We start from the raw sequence: 17403 nt of genomic DNA on the forward strand, positions 1-17403 counted from the left end.
CTTTGGGGTCTATTTACTAAGCCTTGAATGGAGATAAAGTACCAGCCAATCAGCTCCTGTCACTTTTCAAACACAGCCTGTGACATGGTAGTTAGGAACTAATTGGCTGGTACTTTATCTCCATTCAAGGCTTAGTAAATAGACCCTTTTGTTTTGAAGCAGGTAACAAATGCAGGACTGGTAAAGTGATCTAGTCCCCAATGCAATCATTTCTTTTTTTAAAACCCACAGACATCACAGTCAAGTCAATATGCTAACGGTTTCCTCACAAGCAACAAACTAAATGCTTCTCGACATCCATTCAGATTGTCAAATAAGGATATGTTTGTGTGTTAAATATATGTACAAATTGTCACTGATAATTCAGCATATGGTACTGATTTGATGGGTAAAAACATAAAACATTGTAAAAATTAAACATTCTTTAAATGTCATGATAAATGACTTAGGATGAGAGCTGGAATAATATAGCTAACACACTACTCCATGTTCCTTCCTCACAATCCAGCCCATCTGTGTCACCCCTGTTTGTCTGCCCCCTCCCCTTTAGAATGTAAGCTCTCAAAAGCAGGGCCTTCTTCCCTCACGTGCTTCTCCTTCACTTACTCCTACTTTAATTTACAACAGCACCTAACCCTTGGTTGCTGACACCATGCAGCTTATTTAAGTGTCATGCAGCAATGTATAAATCGTGTATTTGTCCTGTATTGTTTGTACTGTTAATAACTGTTTTTCTTGTGTGTTCTTTTGTTTATGTACTTGTCTTGTGTGCTCATTTATGTACTTTGTAAGGCGCTATGGAACCCTTGTGGTGCCGTAAAAAAAAAAAAAAAAGGATAATAATAATTACCTTGCTTGTATGGATTGGCGCACTTTGCGTATGGGTGGAACTTCCCCTAATACTTACCGTATATACTCGAGTATAAGCCGAGTTTTTCAGCACATTATTTGTGCTGAAAAAGCACCCCCCGGCATATACTCGAGTGAAGTGTGTAGCGCTGACCGGACGGAGCTCGGTCAGCGCTACACAGCACAAACACACAGCCGGCAGCTGTGTGTTTGTTGTAATCAGCAGCCGCTGAGAGTCTGTCAGACTCTCAGCGGCTGCTGCTGCTCCCACTGCGGGAGCCATCTTCCGGCTCCCGCAGTGGGTAATGGGAGAGACGTCATGAGTAATGACGTCTCTCCCATGCAAAGCGGCCGGAGGATCTGTTAGTGGCGGGACCAGGAGCGGGGGTTTCAGGTAAGTGATTTATTTTTATTACATCTCTCTCTACTGGGGGGGGAGGACTACTGGGGGCACTAAAAGGGGGGATTACCACTGGGTATACTACCAGGAGGGGATTACTACTGGGGCACTAAAAGGGGGGATTACCACTGGGGGAACTACCAGGTGGGGATTACCACTGGGGGCACTACCAGGAGGGGATTACTACTGGGGCACTAAAAGGGGGGCCATGATACCACTGGGGGGAACTACCAGGTGGGGATTACCACTGGGGGCACTACCAGGAGGGGATTACTACTGGGGCACTAAAAGGGGGGCCATGATACCACTGGGGGGAACTACCAGGTGGGGATTACCACTGGGGCACTAAAGGTGGGAGATTACCACTGGGTGTACTACCAGGAGGGGATTACTACTGGGGCACTAAAGGGGTGGGGATTACCACTGGGGGCACTATCAGGGGGGGGATTACTACTGGGGGCACTAAAAGGGGGGATTACCACTGGGGGCACTAAAAGGGGGGATTACTACTGGGGGCACAACCAGGGAGAATTACTACTGGGGGCACAACCAGGGAGAATTACTACTGGGGGCACAACCAGGGAGAATTACTACTGGGGGCACAACCAGCTGCTGCATTTCCCACCCTAGGCTTATACTCAAGTCAATAAATTTTCCCAGTTTTTTGTGGCAAAAGTAGGTACCTCGGCTTATATTCGGTTCGACTTATACTCGAGTATATAAGGTAAAGCGCAACGGAATATGCTGCGCTATATAAGAAACTGTTAAATAAATAAATATATGGTGCAATATACACAATTTCCAGGACAATTAATGAGAAATGGGCAAGTTTGAATTATGCAAATTGAACCAATATTTATAAGAATGCAATCTATTCATTTAAGCCATATATTAGTTGTCTGCTCTCCCAAATTCCTTCAATCTTCTATCATATATATAAAAAGTTAAAAAAAAATTGAAATCAGTTGGATATTACATTGTTGTGAATTGGAGTGTGGTCATTTTGTTTTGAGTATCTACTAAACTCACATTTCTAGATCCATTGGGTTTATCTATTTTTGCTGTTGCTCTCTTTGTTAGGCTTCTTGACCCACTGGGCCTGAAGGCCCCCATACATCAGAGATTGATTGCAGCAATCGTGCAATTTGCAATCGATTGTGTATAAAAAATTTTCCTTTTTTCAATCGATTGCAGATTGCAGAATTGCCACAATCGATTGAAAAAGGGAAAGATTTTTATACAAAATCGATTGCAAATTGCACGATTGCTGCAATCAATTGCTGATCTATGGGGGCCTTGAGTGCATGCTGACAGACCATACTGGCTGACCAGCGGTGTTAATCTCATTATGCCTTGTTGGGATATTTTAGGTCACCTTGTCCACCTGCTGATTACCAGCTGTGTTTAGGTATTTGCTGGAGAATTAAATCCAGACCATTATTTACAAATTTTATTTTGTAGTCTTCAGTTGGAGGGAGAGTGTAGCTGTGAACCACCAGTTGATCACTGGTTTGGTACGCCGCCTGACTGTGTTTAATGACGGTGATTGGTTGTCAAGAAATATAGGGGAGAGTGAAGGCCCCCATACACTGTGCGATATAGCAGCCGGTCCGACGGATTGGAATGATATCGCTGCTATATCGTTCCGTGTGTGGGTATGATATCGGCCAGTGTGTGCTCCGGTGGGATCGTACATCGCTCCTCCTGATCTTTCTGCATTTTCAGTAGATCTGGGGGAGCAATGTATGATCCCATGCAGCGCTATGGCGGTGGGGGAGGGGGGGTGCCGGCATATCGGGCAGTCGGACACCCGATCGCCCCATGTGTGGGGACCGCCCGATATGTCGGCCATCGCAAGAAGCATATCGCACTGTGTATTGGGGCCTTGAGATTGGTGGTGAAAATATTAAATGACAGGGTAGTGTTAGCTGAATTTCAGTGGAGATTGAGGACAGGAAGGGTGGGGGAATTTGTTACACTATATATGTACATACTGCAGCTAACATCAGACGTTAACATACTCTTAATATTAAACAATAGTTGTGTTTCTGATAGTGTAACATATAACAGGGGTAGGCAACCTCTGGCACTCCAGCTGAAGTGGAACTACACTTCCCAGTATGCCCTGCCACAGTTTTAGCATGCTCCAACCGCAAAACTGTGGCAGGGCATGCTGTGATGTGTAGTTCCACAGCAGCTGGAATACTGAATGTTGCACAGAAATTGGGGGAGAAAGAAGAATTTGCACTCAAGGGAAAAGAAAACAAAACAAAATGTACATTTTGGCAGACCAACAAATCGTCTGACACAACTGCGAGGCCTCCGATGGATTCAGCATAACATTTCTCAGCCAAGTAGACTTCATCAGCCAGACAGGAAAAAAAAAAACATATATATTGTATGGGTTTTCAATAGTGTTTTTTTCTACAGTATAATGTCCCTTTACGGAATACGAAAATGTAAAGAGATTGTATTTTTAAATAAATGTTAAGAATACAATGACAGCTATAGAGGCTGCACATGACTTCACCCTAACCATTTCTACATGTATCACTATGCACAGAAAACGTCATCTGTCTCATGGTTATAACAGGTAAGTCTGCTCGTTGCCCAGGACAAAGATAAGCAGACAGTGTAGCCACGACTGGACGTGGTATGTGCCATTTCTATGATAAATGAACCTAAAACCGTGTCCCCAACCTAAATAAATGAACCTAAAACCGTGTTTCCCAAGACAGCATATCTTCCACATTCCTGTATTAACACTCAATAAAAAGTAAGAGCTTCCCTTTGATTGACAGGTTGGATTACACTATACACACTAGTTTGCTGTCATTACAGCGAGTCAGACCGTTGTAGATCTAGGTTGGTTGATGCTTTCCAGCTCTACATTTCATCACAGTGAAATGTGACATTTGCTAATGCCAAGCCCAATTAACATGTCTCCATTTCAAGAGCAAAGTCAGGTCACCAGTATTTTTCCCCCTATAATAATGCTGTGCAATGGCTAATGACTCTAGCACTGTACACGGGGGATAACTCCCTAAACCTCTCCTAGGAGATACTGCAATCACATTCCAGCCTTTCCTTTTTTGATGGTGATGTCTAAAGTTAGAAGATAAACACAGTGTACACCATATAACTGCAGCAGCCCCATTGTAATTATTTGTGCAGAGATGAATGCAAGTCAGCTGTAATAGCACCTGCATTGCATGCACATAACTACGTGCCCATATCCAGAGTGCGACACATCTAATCGATTGGACCATCTCTATCCATATGCTTGGTTTCATAGCCGTCATCACGATCTGTGCTCTCTTACACAAGCCCTATCCATGGTGCAAAAGATGTCTGCAAACGGGAGTATGCACAATTCTGCACAGCCATAATCCCGTCCATCCCTCTATGAAATTAGCCTAGTGCAAATGCACTGCTGCCAACTGGTAATGCCCCCCAGCCAGAAGTGGAGTACAGACTCAGGCCCGTGTTCAATTGTCGGCGAAAAGTCCGAATCCGCAAAAAAGTATCACGGATGACGTCATTTCGCCAGGCGGAAACTTTTCGTCGTATTTAATTGCAAAGTCTTTTCGCGTACGCGGAAAGTCAATGCAATGTAATAGGCAAAAAAGTTTTGCCTATGAATAGAAGAGGCAAAAAGTGCAGATTTGCGGTTTTGGGGTGCAAACGTGCGGAAACCGCTCTGCACCCTTGGGACAGCCCCCCAAAGGATAAGTGCGTAAAAAAAAAAAATGTAGAACACCCCAACAAATTATTTTGAAAATGGGGGCGAAAAAGTACAAAGTTGGGGTACACATAAAAAGAAGCAAAATAGACTCTTTGGCGGTCTGCAAGTATGAGGGAGGTGTTTTTTTGATTGCAGGTGCTTGCTGAACGTGCGTTTTTGGTGTAACTTAAAACTTCCCTTTAGCGATTTTTAACCATGCTTGCACCCATTTTCAAGTACCCCAAATTTGACAGAAGTGCTTAAGCTGGCCACACACATGCGATCTGCACACGATCTCCACACGGTCTGCACACAATTTGGTGTCCAATCTTCATACGATCTCTCCTGCATCCAGACTGTCACAGTGCATCGTGTCCTAGATTGTCAGATCTGCCCTACTGCACGGCAGATCTGAAGACGCGATGTGCGACCAGCGAGGACGCGCTTCGCATCGTGATCGTGAGTGGGGACTCACAATTTACTCAGGATTTGGCCATATATTACATGATCTGACGTTCCAATGTGTCGGAATCGGCCAGATCGGTTAAAATATCGCTATGTGTGTGGCCAGCTTTATTTTCACCAGAAAAAACTGCTTAATGGTATTCTTCAACACTTGAGCAAAGACGCTATATAGAGGCAATTGAAAGCACTTAAGTACCTCAAATAACTCCAGGGGGGCTAATCGGGGACATCTATACTGATCCCCAATGTTCGTGCATCTTTTGGGGGGTGCCGGCTGCTTTCCCAATTTTTGAGGGGGTGTGGCAGGACGGCATGCTTTATAATACTGCTTTTATATCGGAATTCCGGGTCTAACCCGGAGGTTGGTACAGGGTTTCAATACGGATCAGACCCGGAATTTCTCCGGCGCCGACCCAGGATATTCCCGAGTCGGCGCCGTTCACACCGGAGCCGGTTCTGCATAGACCCGGCTTTTCCGGTGTTGAAGTTGACGCTTGGAGATGACGTCATCTCCAAGAGCCACTGAAGCCGGCCAATCGGCAGGCAAGTGGCACGATCCAGGTCACCCTGACCTGGATCGCACCATGTACACTGCAGGGTTCAACGGGTTACTCTCGTATTAAACCCTGCAAGTTACCTGGGTTGGACTGCCGGGTCACTCGACCCGGCAATCCAACCCTTTCCCCTTTTACACCAAGGAGCTACCCGGGTTAACACTGAAATAACCCGGGTTTTAGCTCTGGTGTAAAAGGGGTATTAGAGGCAGAGCGGGGATGTGAACATGCGATCATGGTGACACCCCTGCTACAGAATGAGCTCACCGGCATTGTGTAACTGGGGGCAGGGCCACGATGAGGTCATTGGCCTCTCCTCTGTGGTGTTTCAGTTATGGTGCGGGGGGGGGGGGACTGGCCAGGAGACTTGTCCACCTTTCCGGGTGGCTGGGAGTGTCACCCCATTTCAGGAGGGTAGGCAAGTTTGCACTAGACTGCATTCATATGACTCTGCATTGCTCCAGATCATGCACAGTACGAACACACACAATACAGTATATACATCTACAAAACTACACTTCAACTGTGCATCAACCCCAATAGGTTTACAGAGGCCTGTAAGAAGCTGAACATTCATGTATGTTAAAATATTATATCAGCAATGAATTTCACAAAGTGCACACAGGTCTTCATGTGGTAAAGCACTCCCTAAGGATTGCACCTTATTCATGATACAAAAGTAATATATAATATGGTACAGTATATAAGTTAACATACAATTCTGTAGATAAAACTCCCATGTACAGTATGTACCAGCACACAGTTGAGGCAGACAGATTCTGTTCACAATAATGCAACTTATTAATACACTAGGAGCCAGTGATAAAACTAAGGCACCAGGCCTTTGAAAGTGAGAGATGAGTAATATTTATGGACTTAAACCGGTTCTACAATCTCTCCATTTCCCGATTTGAAGCTGTAATGATAATGTGCTTATTGTATTTATTAAAGATCGTGAGAACTGATTAAACAATAGTCTGCAGTGGGATACGTCCACAGGGCAGGGCATAATGCTAGGTACACATTAGACGGAAATGATGCAATGTCGTCAACAATTTCCCCTGAACTCCCGGGAAAGGATCTAGTGCATACACACTGTGCAATCTAACAAAACAACCAAATGAAATATCTTGCATCGCTTGGTGGTTAGATCGTTGACTATATAATGTAACTATTTTGCCTGATTGTCTGTTAGTGAGTACACACTGCACGGTCTGCGGCGAGTTGCTAACGAGATCGACAGATCTTCCTGCATGTACAAAAGTTCTGAAGATGCGACGACCGATGCTGCGGGAGCACGCATAGTGCATACACAATGGATTGTCTAGTGTGTTGGGGCCTTTAGCTAGTGTGTGTAGGAACCTTTAGCTAAAGGTTGCGTTAACAGATGATTGCGGTTTCTGAATGATGTCAGGACAGGTTAAAAGCAGTGGAGTGGCATTTCATTATATGCTGCCCTCTCAAAAACACCCATGCCCCATACATTTTGTCAAAAGAAGGGACTGACTTAATTCAGGACAACCATGTAACCTCTTTAATCCAAATAAATGTATTGGGATAGGTGACATCTGTAATACTGTGCAGTCCTGCGTATACATCAGGAACATCGAGTGCCATTGATCCCTCATGCAGAATTACAGCAGGCCTGACCTTACTTAGAAATTGCTGCATACAGTATGCAATCGCAAACGGTCAGGCACCCCTGCGTTTCTCCGACCACCCCCCCCGTCACCATGCCAAACGGTCACTACATATCAATCACTGTGCAATCGCTCTGCATGGTCTCCGTGATCGCAGTGGTGCCTTCGCACACGCGGATTGCGATGCATACGCATGCGCTGTACGCAACAATTGGCCGCCTGCGTGCGCTTTAGAAATAGCGATCCTTGCTGAATCAGGCCCTCAGTCCGGCAATTTTCTAGATACATTTTGTAAGTAGCTGTCTGAGAACAAACATGACAATGAAAAGACCCATCCCTAAAAAAGTGTAAACTGTATCACTTGGGGTGGTCTGTATATTTTTCCAGTGGGCTAGAATTAAAGAATTATGCTAAATTCATTATTCAAACACATTTTTAAGTGCATCCACGTTTCTATAAAACAAAACAGTTTGCAAATTCTCCCCCAAAAATAGTGAGCATCTTACAATGCTCCCAGATACATACGTAAAACTCAAATGTATGTGTCCTCTATTATTTTATTTACAACATGACATGAAAGTTACTGACCTAGTTCCAAGTGCCTCCTCCATGAGTTCAAATGCACCTTTCCATTTAATTATCATAATAATGAAATATAGTATTGCTGTGCAGTGAAACTCCAATATCAGAGCTTTATTACAAAGTTCACTCAATATACCACCCCCCAATTAGAAAGATACCCTTGCTTACCAACAGGTGCTTCTCAACGTAAAAGCACACACAGACACACACACAATCCAATGTTTCCAGCAGCGGGGTGCACAGCAACCTGTGGGCACGTGGAGTATCCCAGGTATATCCAATAAATAGAAAATATGCAGGCACTCACCAAATAAAGGCCCTCATACAGAGCCGTACGCTCTGAGCAGAGCGCACGCTCTGAATGAGGGCCGGCCTCCATGAAAATGGAGCGTCCTTCTGGAAGCTCGTATAGCTGTGGGTCACCACCCACAGGCTATACGAGCGTGCATTTTGATGGCCGCGATGGTCGAGACCATCGCGACCATCGAAATTGCGAGCCGGAGCCTGCGGTTGAGGTTTTCAACCGCAAGCTCCAGAGTGATTTTGACTCTATCAGAGCCAAAATCACTCCCACTGACATCACTAGTGATGTCAGTGGGCCGGCTTCTGACGGGAGGCGTTCCCGTGGGAACGCCCCCGTCAGGGAGGCACTCCTACCAAAGGGGGCGTGCTGTCAATCAACATCGACAGCACGCCCCCTTTGATCAGACACAACAAAGGAAAGTCCTTCGCTCGTCGCGTCTGGCGCATGCGCACGACGGAGCTCCCTCCGTCGTGCGCATGCTCAGTCCATAACATCGACCCACTTGCGAGCGGACAGCCGCTCGCGAGTGGGTCTGAATCAGGCCCAAAGTAGCTTATGATTCATTTTATCATCATTTCATACTGCATAACAAACAGTGAAGTACAGACCAAAGGCAACGTTTTGGTTGGTGAGCCCAACCTTTGTCAAGCCGTCCATCAACACAGCAAATCAATAAACATATTTAAACCCAGCTCCAATAGATCATGGGAGCTTACAGGGCCATGAATCTGGCTATACTGCTCCATGGTTCTGGAGATTTGTCCCATTCACACTGAGGCATTGGAAAGAAGAATTTCCTCTGCTGTCTGACTCACAGCCACTGTGCAGAGACATAACTGGGAATGATTAGATTTGCCCTTTGCTTTTAAAAATGACTATCATCAACTTAAATATCACCTTGTTATTAGTTGTACAGATGTTTCCACGTTCACTTTGGCTCAAATTGTACCAAATAGCCCCCTTGGCACGCCACAGACTTTACTACTTAGCAATGCCAAGTATCTTTTTCCTTAACTATGCATTTTAGTTGCATCACTTCTGTGGGTACGAATATGGGTACAAAAGGCAAAAGACAGTTTCGATTTGAGTGGTCGCACCATGCCTTCCACCACATATCTTTGTGCTTAATCTGCGACTTTATATACACTTTATATTATACATAGTGTTACCGCTAGGCTGTTGCAGCGGGGTGCCGCACCCTACCCGATTTGAAAGCGCTGAAACGTGCCCTGCCTTTATGGCGGCGCCCCGCTAGAACACAGCTGTCCCCACCCATGTGCCGCAGTGTCCCGTGGGGGGGGGGGGAGGAGTTCTGGTGAAACAATCACCGGAGACTTGGGGAGAGCTTGGGGGCGGCCCAGCTTCTCCAGTGCTGGGCACGCCCCCTACAGTGATGAAAAGGGGGAGAGTCTGAAGGACACGCCCTTTTTCAGGCACGCGCTGAAGTGTCCTTTATGACAGGCGCCCTGCCGGCCCTAGCGTGAAGACATACCAATCCTGTGCAACAAAAGTCACTGTGTACCATCTAGTATCCCAGGTATACTGTGACCATCTTAATGTGCGGCTGCTAAGCAACTAATCCGCACAATTTCGTGAAAAAGTACACATTGTTACCCGTGGTGGGGAATCTAGGTCGCGCCAAGCGTCTCGTGCCATAAGGTGCAAAAACGCTAGGTGATGGCACTTCTGCAGTATAACAATGTATAAAAAAAAAATAGATGAATCAAAAAGGTAAAATGCTTAGTTACATCTCTATGGCAAGACTGAGTAGCCACTTTTCCCAAATAACCTACATTAGACACGACATGAACCTCAACAGTATTTAAACGTGTGCCACACGGGATGTAGTTATGAGACCGGCGGCCACATACCGACACAGGAATCCTGGCAAAGGATTGATATAGGCGTAGTCCGGCGGTCATTCGTACCGATTCCGTGACACACAAATACTGGTCTTTCCATACTGCATCCCCCCATTCAGTTTCTGGGCAACAACATTTTAGCCCCCGGGGGGCAGCTTCTGATTCTTGAGTAGCAGTTTTGTGGTTTCTTTTCCTCTTTTTGTGAGATTAAACAAAGGTTGTTATTCAGTGACTGAACGGGAGGACGCAGTGCGCAATGAATAGCGTTTACATAGCACAAATACTATTGGGATTCACGCCATGTCAAATTTAGGCTGTATGCTTGGGAAAAACCAGGAGCTACTACTTGCCTGTATCTAGAAACAGGCGTGTTATATTGACATTCAGAATCTTAGAGCCCTAAACATAACCCTTAACCTGTACTGTCAACATTGTGACTGTCAGCATAATGATTAAATAACCTAAACTCTACCCCCTTCTCATCTTTTCCTATAGCTCTAACGCAAAATACAAAGCATAGTAAAATTTAGAGACAATATTAAGATATCTATAACAAGGTGATTAAAGATGAAAATTCAATTTCTGAAGATTTATAATTGGTGTACGTGAATGTATGTAATGTGCTGCTCTATACTACCAGCCAATGCATTCTTCTTTGGGAAAGGACAGAATGCAAAATAGTTCACACAATACTGTTGCGCTCATTAGGATAGGGAACAGAGAGTCCCAACAATCAGTATGTACTCAGAATGATGCATGATTGTAATAGTATTCAAACATCTGGGGTCTGCAGTAGGGACCTAAGGCACAACGATCCCTCTGCAATATTAAAGAGGATCCAAGAGTGATGCTCAATCACTAAACATGTGTATGGGGCTATAGAGATGTGCTAAAATATGTATGATAAACCTCACTACACTGTATAGTGATTCTAAGCACATAGAAAGTCAATAGAGTATTGCAGCATCATAAAACGTCACTGCACTTAATGTAACACACTGGGGATGTCACAGCTCAGTTATGCCTGTAACATGAAAAGGGCAGAACCAGCCTCAATTAGTCAGTATGTAACAAGCTGAAATAGCCAATTATACGAGGACACTGACATCAGCACAATGTGGCAAAGGCTTCAAATTCTGTCAACATTTGCATAACACAGTAAGCGACTGAGCATTATGCAAAGATATGAAGCAACAACAGATTTTGCTGTATGTAACAAATAGATTAGATTATCTGCATAGCAAATAGTTATTTCAATCCTCTTTGGTAATGTAAACAATGTTTAAACACTATATTTTTGTTGCTGACTATACTCAGAATTATGCAGTAAACACAGAACAACCAAGAGCTCCTGCATAACAGTGTTTTTTAAAACCTTACTCTGTGTGCTTATGTAGATCTATGTGTCATGCTCTGCATAGATCTGTATTTCATGTGAGGCCCTGAAGTATGTACAGTATATGCATCACAAGTTCCAGCACAGTGTACATTGTAGCGTCAGGCTATCTGTACACATACAGTATATGTTCATCATAAAGCTAACATTATTGTGTACACTTCTTTGCTCTGGAATAAATAGAGGAGTATTATCAACATATCACAGTAAGAACTTGTATATAAGAAAAAGAGAAAATAAATAAAAGCAAATGCTGAACTTAGGCTACTCATCCGTGTTTATTCCTTCGCTTTGCTATGTGTACCTCTAAATCCAGTTCTGTATAAATGTGTGTATATTACAGTGACTAGCTATGTTATCATCCTTGTATATACAGAACTGGACTATATAGCGGTACATGAAGCTAGAAAATGGTAACATAGCTAGTCACTGTAATATACAGATTGGCCGTACACACGTAATGATGCGCCAATGTCGTTCCGATACGGCTGGAAACGACACATCGGGCTGATATCTCTCCAGTGTGTACCCAACTTCAGACTGTAAAGCCACTGGGGCTGAGACTGATATGAATGGCTAAATATTCTCTGTAAAGTGCTGCAAAATATATGTGCGCTAAATAAATAACTGGTAACAAATAAATAATATACTCCAGCACTGTATAAATCTATGTACATAATAGTGACTAGCTGTGTTACCATATGTGTATACCCCAATGCCTAGCTTCATGTATCTCTATATAGTCCAGTTCTGTATACATCTGCATATATTACAGTGACTAACGATGTTACTGTCTTTGTATATCCATTGCCTAGCTTTGTGTACCTCTAAATACCCCAGTTCTGTATAAATGAGTATATTACAGTGACTAGCAAGGTTACCATCTGTGTATAACCCATTGCCTAGCTTTGTGTACCTCTAAATACCCCAGTTCTGTATACATGAGTATATTACAGTGACTAGCAAGGTTACCATCTGTGTATAACCCATTGCCTAGCTTTGTGTACCTCTAAATACCCCAGTTCTGTATACATCTGTGTATATTACAGTGACTAGCTATGTTACCATCTGTGTATATCCCATTGCCTAGCTTTGTGTACCTCTAAATACCCCAGTTCTGTATACAAGAGTATATTACAGTGACTAGCAAGGTTACCATCTGTGTATATCCCATTGCCTAGCTTTGTGTACCTCTATATATTCCAGTTCTGTATACATCTGTGTATATTACAGTGACTAGCTATGTTACCATCTGTGTATATCCCATGGCCTAGCTTCATGTACCTCTATATACATGTGTATATTACAGTGACTAGCTATGTTACTATCTCTGTATAACCCATTGCCTAGCTTTGTGTACCTCTATATATTCTGTTTCTGTATACATCTGTGTATATTAGTGACTAGCTACAGTATGTTACCACCGGTGTATATCTCATGGCCTAGCTTCATGTACCTCTATATACTCCAGTTCTGTATACATGTGTATATTACAGTGACTAGCTACAGTATGTTACCATCGGTGTATATCCCATGGCCTAGCTTCATGTACCTCTATATACTCCAGTTCTGTATACATGGGTGTATATTACAGTGACTAGCTACAGTATGTTACCACCGGTGTATATCTCATGGCCTAGCTTCATGTACCTCTATATACTCCAGTTCTGTATACATGTGTATATTACAGTGACTAACAAGGTTACCATCTGTGTATAACCCATTGCCTAGCTTTGTGTACCTCTATATATTCTGTTTCTGTATACATGGGTGTATATTACAGTGACTAGCTACAGTATGTTACCATCGGTGTATATCCCATGGCCTAGCTTCATGTACCTCTATATATTCTGTTTCTGTATACATGGGTGTATATAACAGTGACTAGCTACAGTATGTTACCGTCCGTGTATATCCCATGGCCTAGCTTCATGTACCTCTATATACTCCAGTTCTGTATACATGGGTGTATATTACAGTGACTAGCTATGTTACCATCTGTGTGTGGGGGATCCGGTCAAAATACCGACAGTCGGGATGCTGGAGCCGATATACCAACACCTGTCAGAATTTTGTCACCGGCATCTCAACGGTAAGTACTGGGGTTAGTCACAAGGGGGATGTTTAGGGTTAGGCACTAAGGGGGAGGTTAGGTTTAGACAACGGGGAGGGAGGGTTAGGAAACTGACAACAAGTGTCGGTATCCTGACCCTGTCGGGATGCCGGCGTCGGGATTCTGACCACCAGGTTCCCAAGTCCACTCATCTGTGTATATTCTCTGCCTACCTTCATATACCTCTATATACTCCAGTTCTGTATACATGTATGTATATTACAGTGACTAGCTATGTTACCATCTGTGTGTATTCCATGGCCTAGCTTCATGTACCTCTAAATATTCTGGTTCTGTATACATGTGTATATTACAGGGACTAGCATTGTTACTATCCGTGTATATCCCATTGCCTAGCTTCATGTACCTCTATATACTCCAGTTCTGTATACATGGGTGTATATTACAGTGACTAGCTATGTTACCATCTGTGTACATCCCATGGTCTAGCTTCATGTACCTCTATATACTCCTGTTCTGTATACATGGGTGTATATTACAGTGACTATTTATGTTACCAACTGTGTATAGGATGCCTACGACAACTGTATGTATCCTAACCCTGTCGGGATGCCGGCGTCTGGATTTTGACCACCTGGATCCTGAGCGCTGGCATCCTGTACCCATCCCCTGTATACGCCTGTCTATATTTCAATGCCCAGGCCTGTATAAACTGTACATCTGTCATATGTGTAGTCAATGTGACCGCGCATGCACAGCAGCGCTGGCCGGCAACTCTCCGTCCGGAGCCCGGGTCCCTGCATGTCCCGGATGATACTTCCGGGCGCTATGATTGCATACTGCAATGCGATCATGGACGGTAATGTCATGCCCAGATCGCATTGCAATAGCGATCATTAATAAATGGGGGCCATAATAATGCCCAGCTACTCGTACATCAGTGTGTGTTCTAAAGTCCAAGCACAGTGTCTAGCTTTGTTTTCATGTGTGACCGCAGCACCCAGCTCTGCCCTCCACTACATTTAAGTATTTACAATTTCATGCCAAACTTTTTGTACCTCTGTGCATAGTGTTGCACTGCTCAGTATACCACTCTGCATACCAGTGCCCAGATGTGTACCTCTCTGCATACTGTTGCCTGGCTCTGTGCCACCAGCTCAGTGTAAATCACTGCTTACCGTTGCCCTGCTCTATGTACCTCTTTGCATACTGGCCACCAGCTCTGTTGTGCCTCTCTGCATATTGGCCATTAGCTCTGTGCACCTCTCTGAATACTGGCCATTAGCTTTGTGTACTCTTCTGCATACCAGTACAAGCTCTGTGTACCTCTCTGCATACTGGCCACCAGCTCTATCCCTGCATACTGGCCAATAGCTCTGTGTACCTCTCTGCATACTGGCCACCAGCTTTGTGTGCCTCTCTGCATACTGGCCATTAGCTTTGTGTATCTCTCTGCATACTGGCCATTAGCTCTGTGTACCCTTCTGCATACCAGTATAAGCTCTGTGTACCTCTCTGCATACTGGCCACCACCTCTATCTCTGCATACTGGCCATTAGCTCTGTGTACCTCTCTGTATACCGGCCATTAGCTCTGTGTACCTCTCTGTATACCGGCCATTAGCTCTGTGTACCTCTCTGTATACCGGCCATTAGCTCTGTGTACCTCTCTGTATACCGGCCATTAGCTCTGTGTACCTCTCTGTATACCGGCCATTAGCTCTGTGTACCTCTCTGTATACCGGCCATTAGCTCTGTGTACCTCTCTGTATACCGGCCATTAGCTCTGTGTACCCCTCTGCGTACTGGTACCCAGCTCTGTGTACCTCTCTGCATACTGGTACCCGCTATGTGTACCTCTCTGCATACTGGTACCCGCCTCTGAGTACCTCTCTGCACACCGATGCCTGGTTCTGTGTACCTCTCTCTGCATAACGGTGCCCACCTCTGTGTAGCTCTCCGGTATCCGGATCTGTGTACCTCTCTGTATGCCTGTGCCCAGTTCTGTGTACCTCCTGTGTGTCCCTCTCTGCATACTGGCCATTAGCTCTGTGTACCTCTCTGCATACACTCCATTAGCTCTGTCTACCTCTCTGTATACCGGCCATTAGCTCTGTGTACCGGCCATTAGCTCTGTGTACCCCTCTGCATACCAGGTACATGCTCTGTGTACCTCTCTGCTTTTCAATGCCCTGCTGTGTCCCTCTCTGCATATTGGCCACCAGTTCTGTATATCTCTATGCATATTGGTGCCCGGCTCTGTGTAACTCTGCATGCTGGTGCCCAGCTCCTTATACATCTCTGCATACTGGTGCCCAGCTATAGCTACATCTCTACCTACCAGAGCCCGGCTCTGTGTACATCTCTGCGTACCAATACCCGGCTCTGTGTACCTCTCTGCGTACCGGTACCCGGCTCTGTGTACCTCTCTGCGTAGCGGTACCCGGCTCTGTGTACCTCTCTGCGTAGCGGTACCCGGCTCTGTGTACCTCTCTGCGTAGCGGTACCCGGCTCTGTGTACCTCTCTGCGTAGCGGTACCCGGCTCTGTGTACCTCTCTGCGTAGCGGTACCCGGCTCTGTGTACCTCTCTGCGTAGCGGTACCCGGCTCTGTGTACCTCTCTGCGTAGCGGTACCCGGCTCTGTGTACCTCTCTGCGTACCTGTACCCGGCTCTGTGTAACTCTCTGCGTACCGGTACCCGGCTCTGTGTAACTCTCTGCGTACCGGTACCCGGCTCTGTGTACCTCTCTGCGTACCGGTACCCAGCTCTGTGGACCTGTACCCGGCTCTGTGTACCTCTCTGCGTACCGGTACCTGGCTGTGTACCTCTCTGTGTACCGGTACCTATGTGTACCTCTATGTGTACCTATCTGCGTACTGGTACCCGGTTCTGCATACTGGTACCCGCTATGTGTACCTCTCTGCATACTGGTACCCGCCTCTGAGTACCTCTCTGCACACCGGTGCCCGGTTCTGTGTACCTCTCTCTGCATAACGGTGCCCACCTCTGTAGCTCTCCGGATCTGTGTACCACTCTGTATGCCGGTATCCGGATCTGTGTACCTCCCGTGTGACCCTCTCTGTGCACAGCTGTGTGCACCCCAGCCTCCCATACACACTTAATGATAAATAACAGAACTCTCACAAATAACAGCCATGGACCCTCATACACCCCGGAGGTGAAGCCATACCCAGAGAAGAGTCCCCGGTGTTGCGGCAGCAGCTCTGCCCCAGTCACTCACCTTCCGCTCCTGTCAGTGAAAGCAGCAAACTGCAACAGCCAACGCAGCACGCATGCGCAAAACCCTGTGCTCAGGGATCGGAGTCAACGTCCAACTCCATAGAAAGCGTACAGCCCAGTTACTTTCTATTACAGACGCGGCCATCGCTATACGTCATTGTGACACTATAAGTCCGCCCCCTGGGCTGCCGTGGTACAGTCACAGTGAAATATATATTTTATAACGTTGTGGTCCGCGGGTTAGCACCTTGACAAATGTCCAGGCAGGACCGAAATGTCTATATATATATATATATATATATATATATATAT

At 45.2% G+C, this 17403-nt stretch overlaps 1 protein-coding gene across 2 annotated transcripts in view; it reads right to left on the minus strand.

Moving 5' to 3' along the window:
- NT5C2 (5'-nucleotidase, cytosolic II) overlaps positions 1-17181 on the minus strand; it is a 106485-nt gene extending 89304 nt beyond the window's left edge. The window contains exon 1 of one of the 2 annotated variants that reach the window (XM_088448718.1): positions 17093-17181. The gene's annotated coding sequence lies outside the window, so the exon portion shown is untranslated. Of the gene's footprint in view, positions 1-17041 lie in introns of both variants that reach the window. The other variant, XM_088448717.1, reaches the window with a different exon arrangement.
- Positions 17182-17403: the final 222 nt, after the last annotated feature.

This window comes from Taudactylus pleione, unplaced genomic scaffold, assembly GCF_031769625.1.
Source record: "Taudactylus pleione unplaced genomic scaffold, aTauple2 ptg000464l, whole genome shotgun sequence".
In the NCBI taxonomy this organism is placed as follows: Eukaryota; Metazoa; Chordata; class Amphibia; order Anura; family Myobatrachidae; genus Taudactylus; species Taudactylus pleione.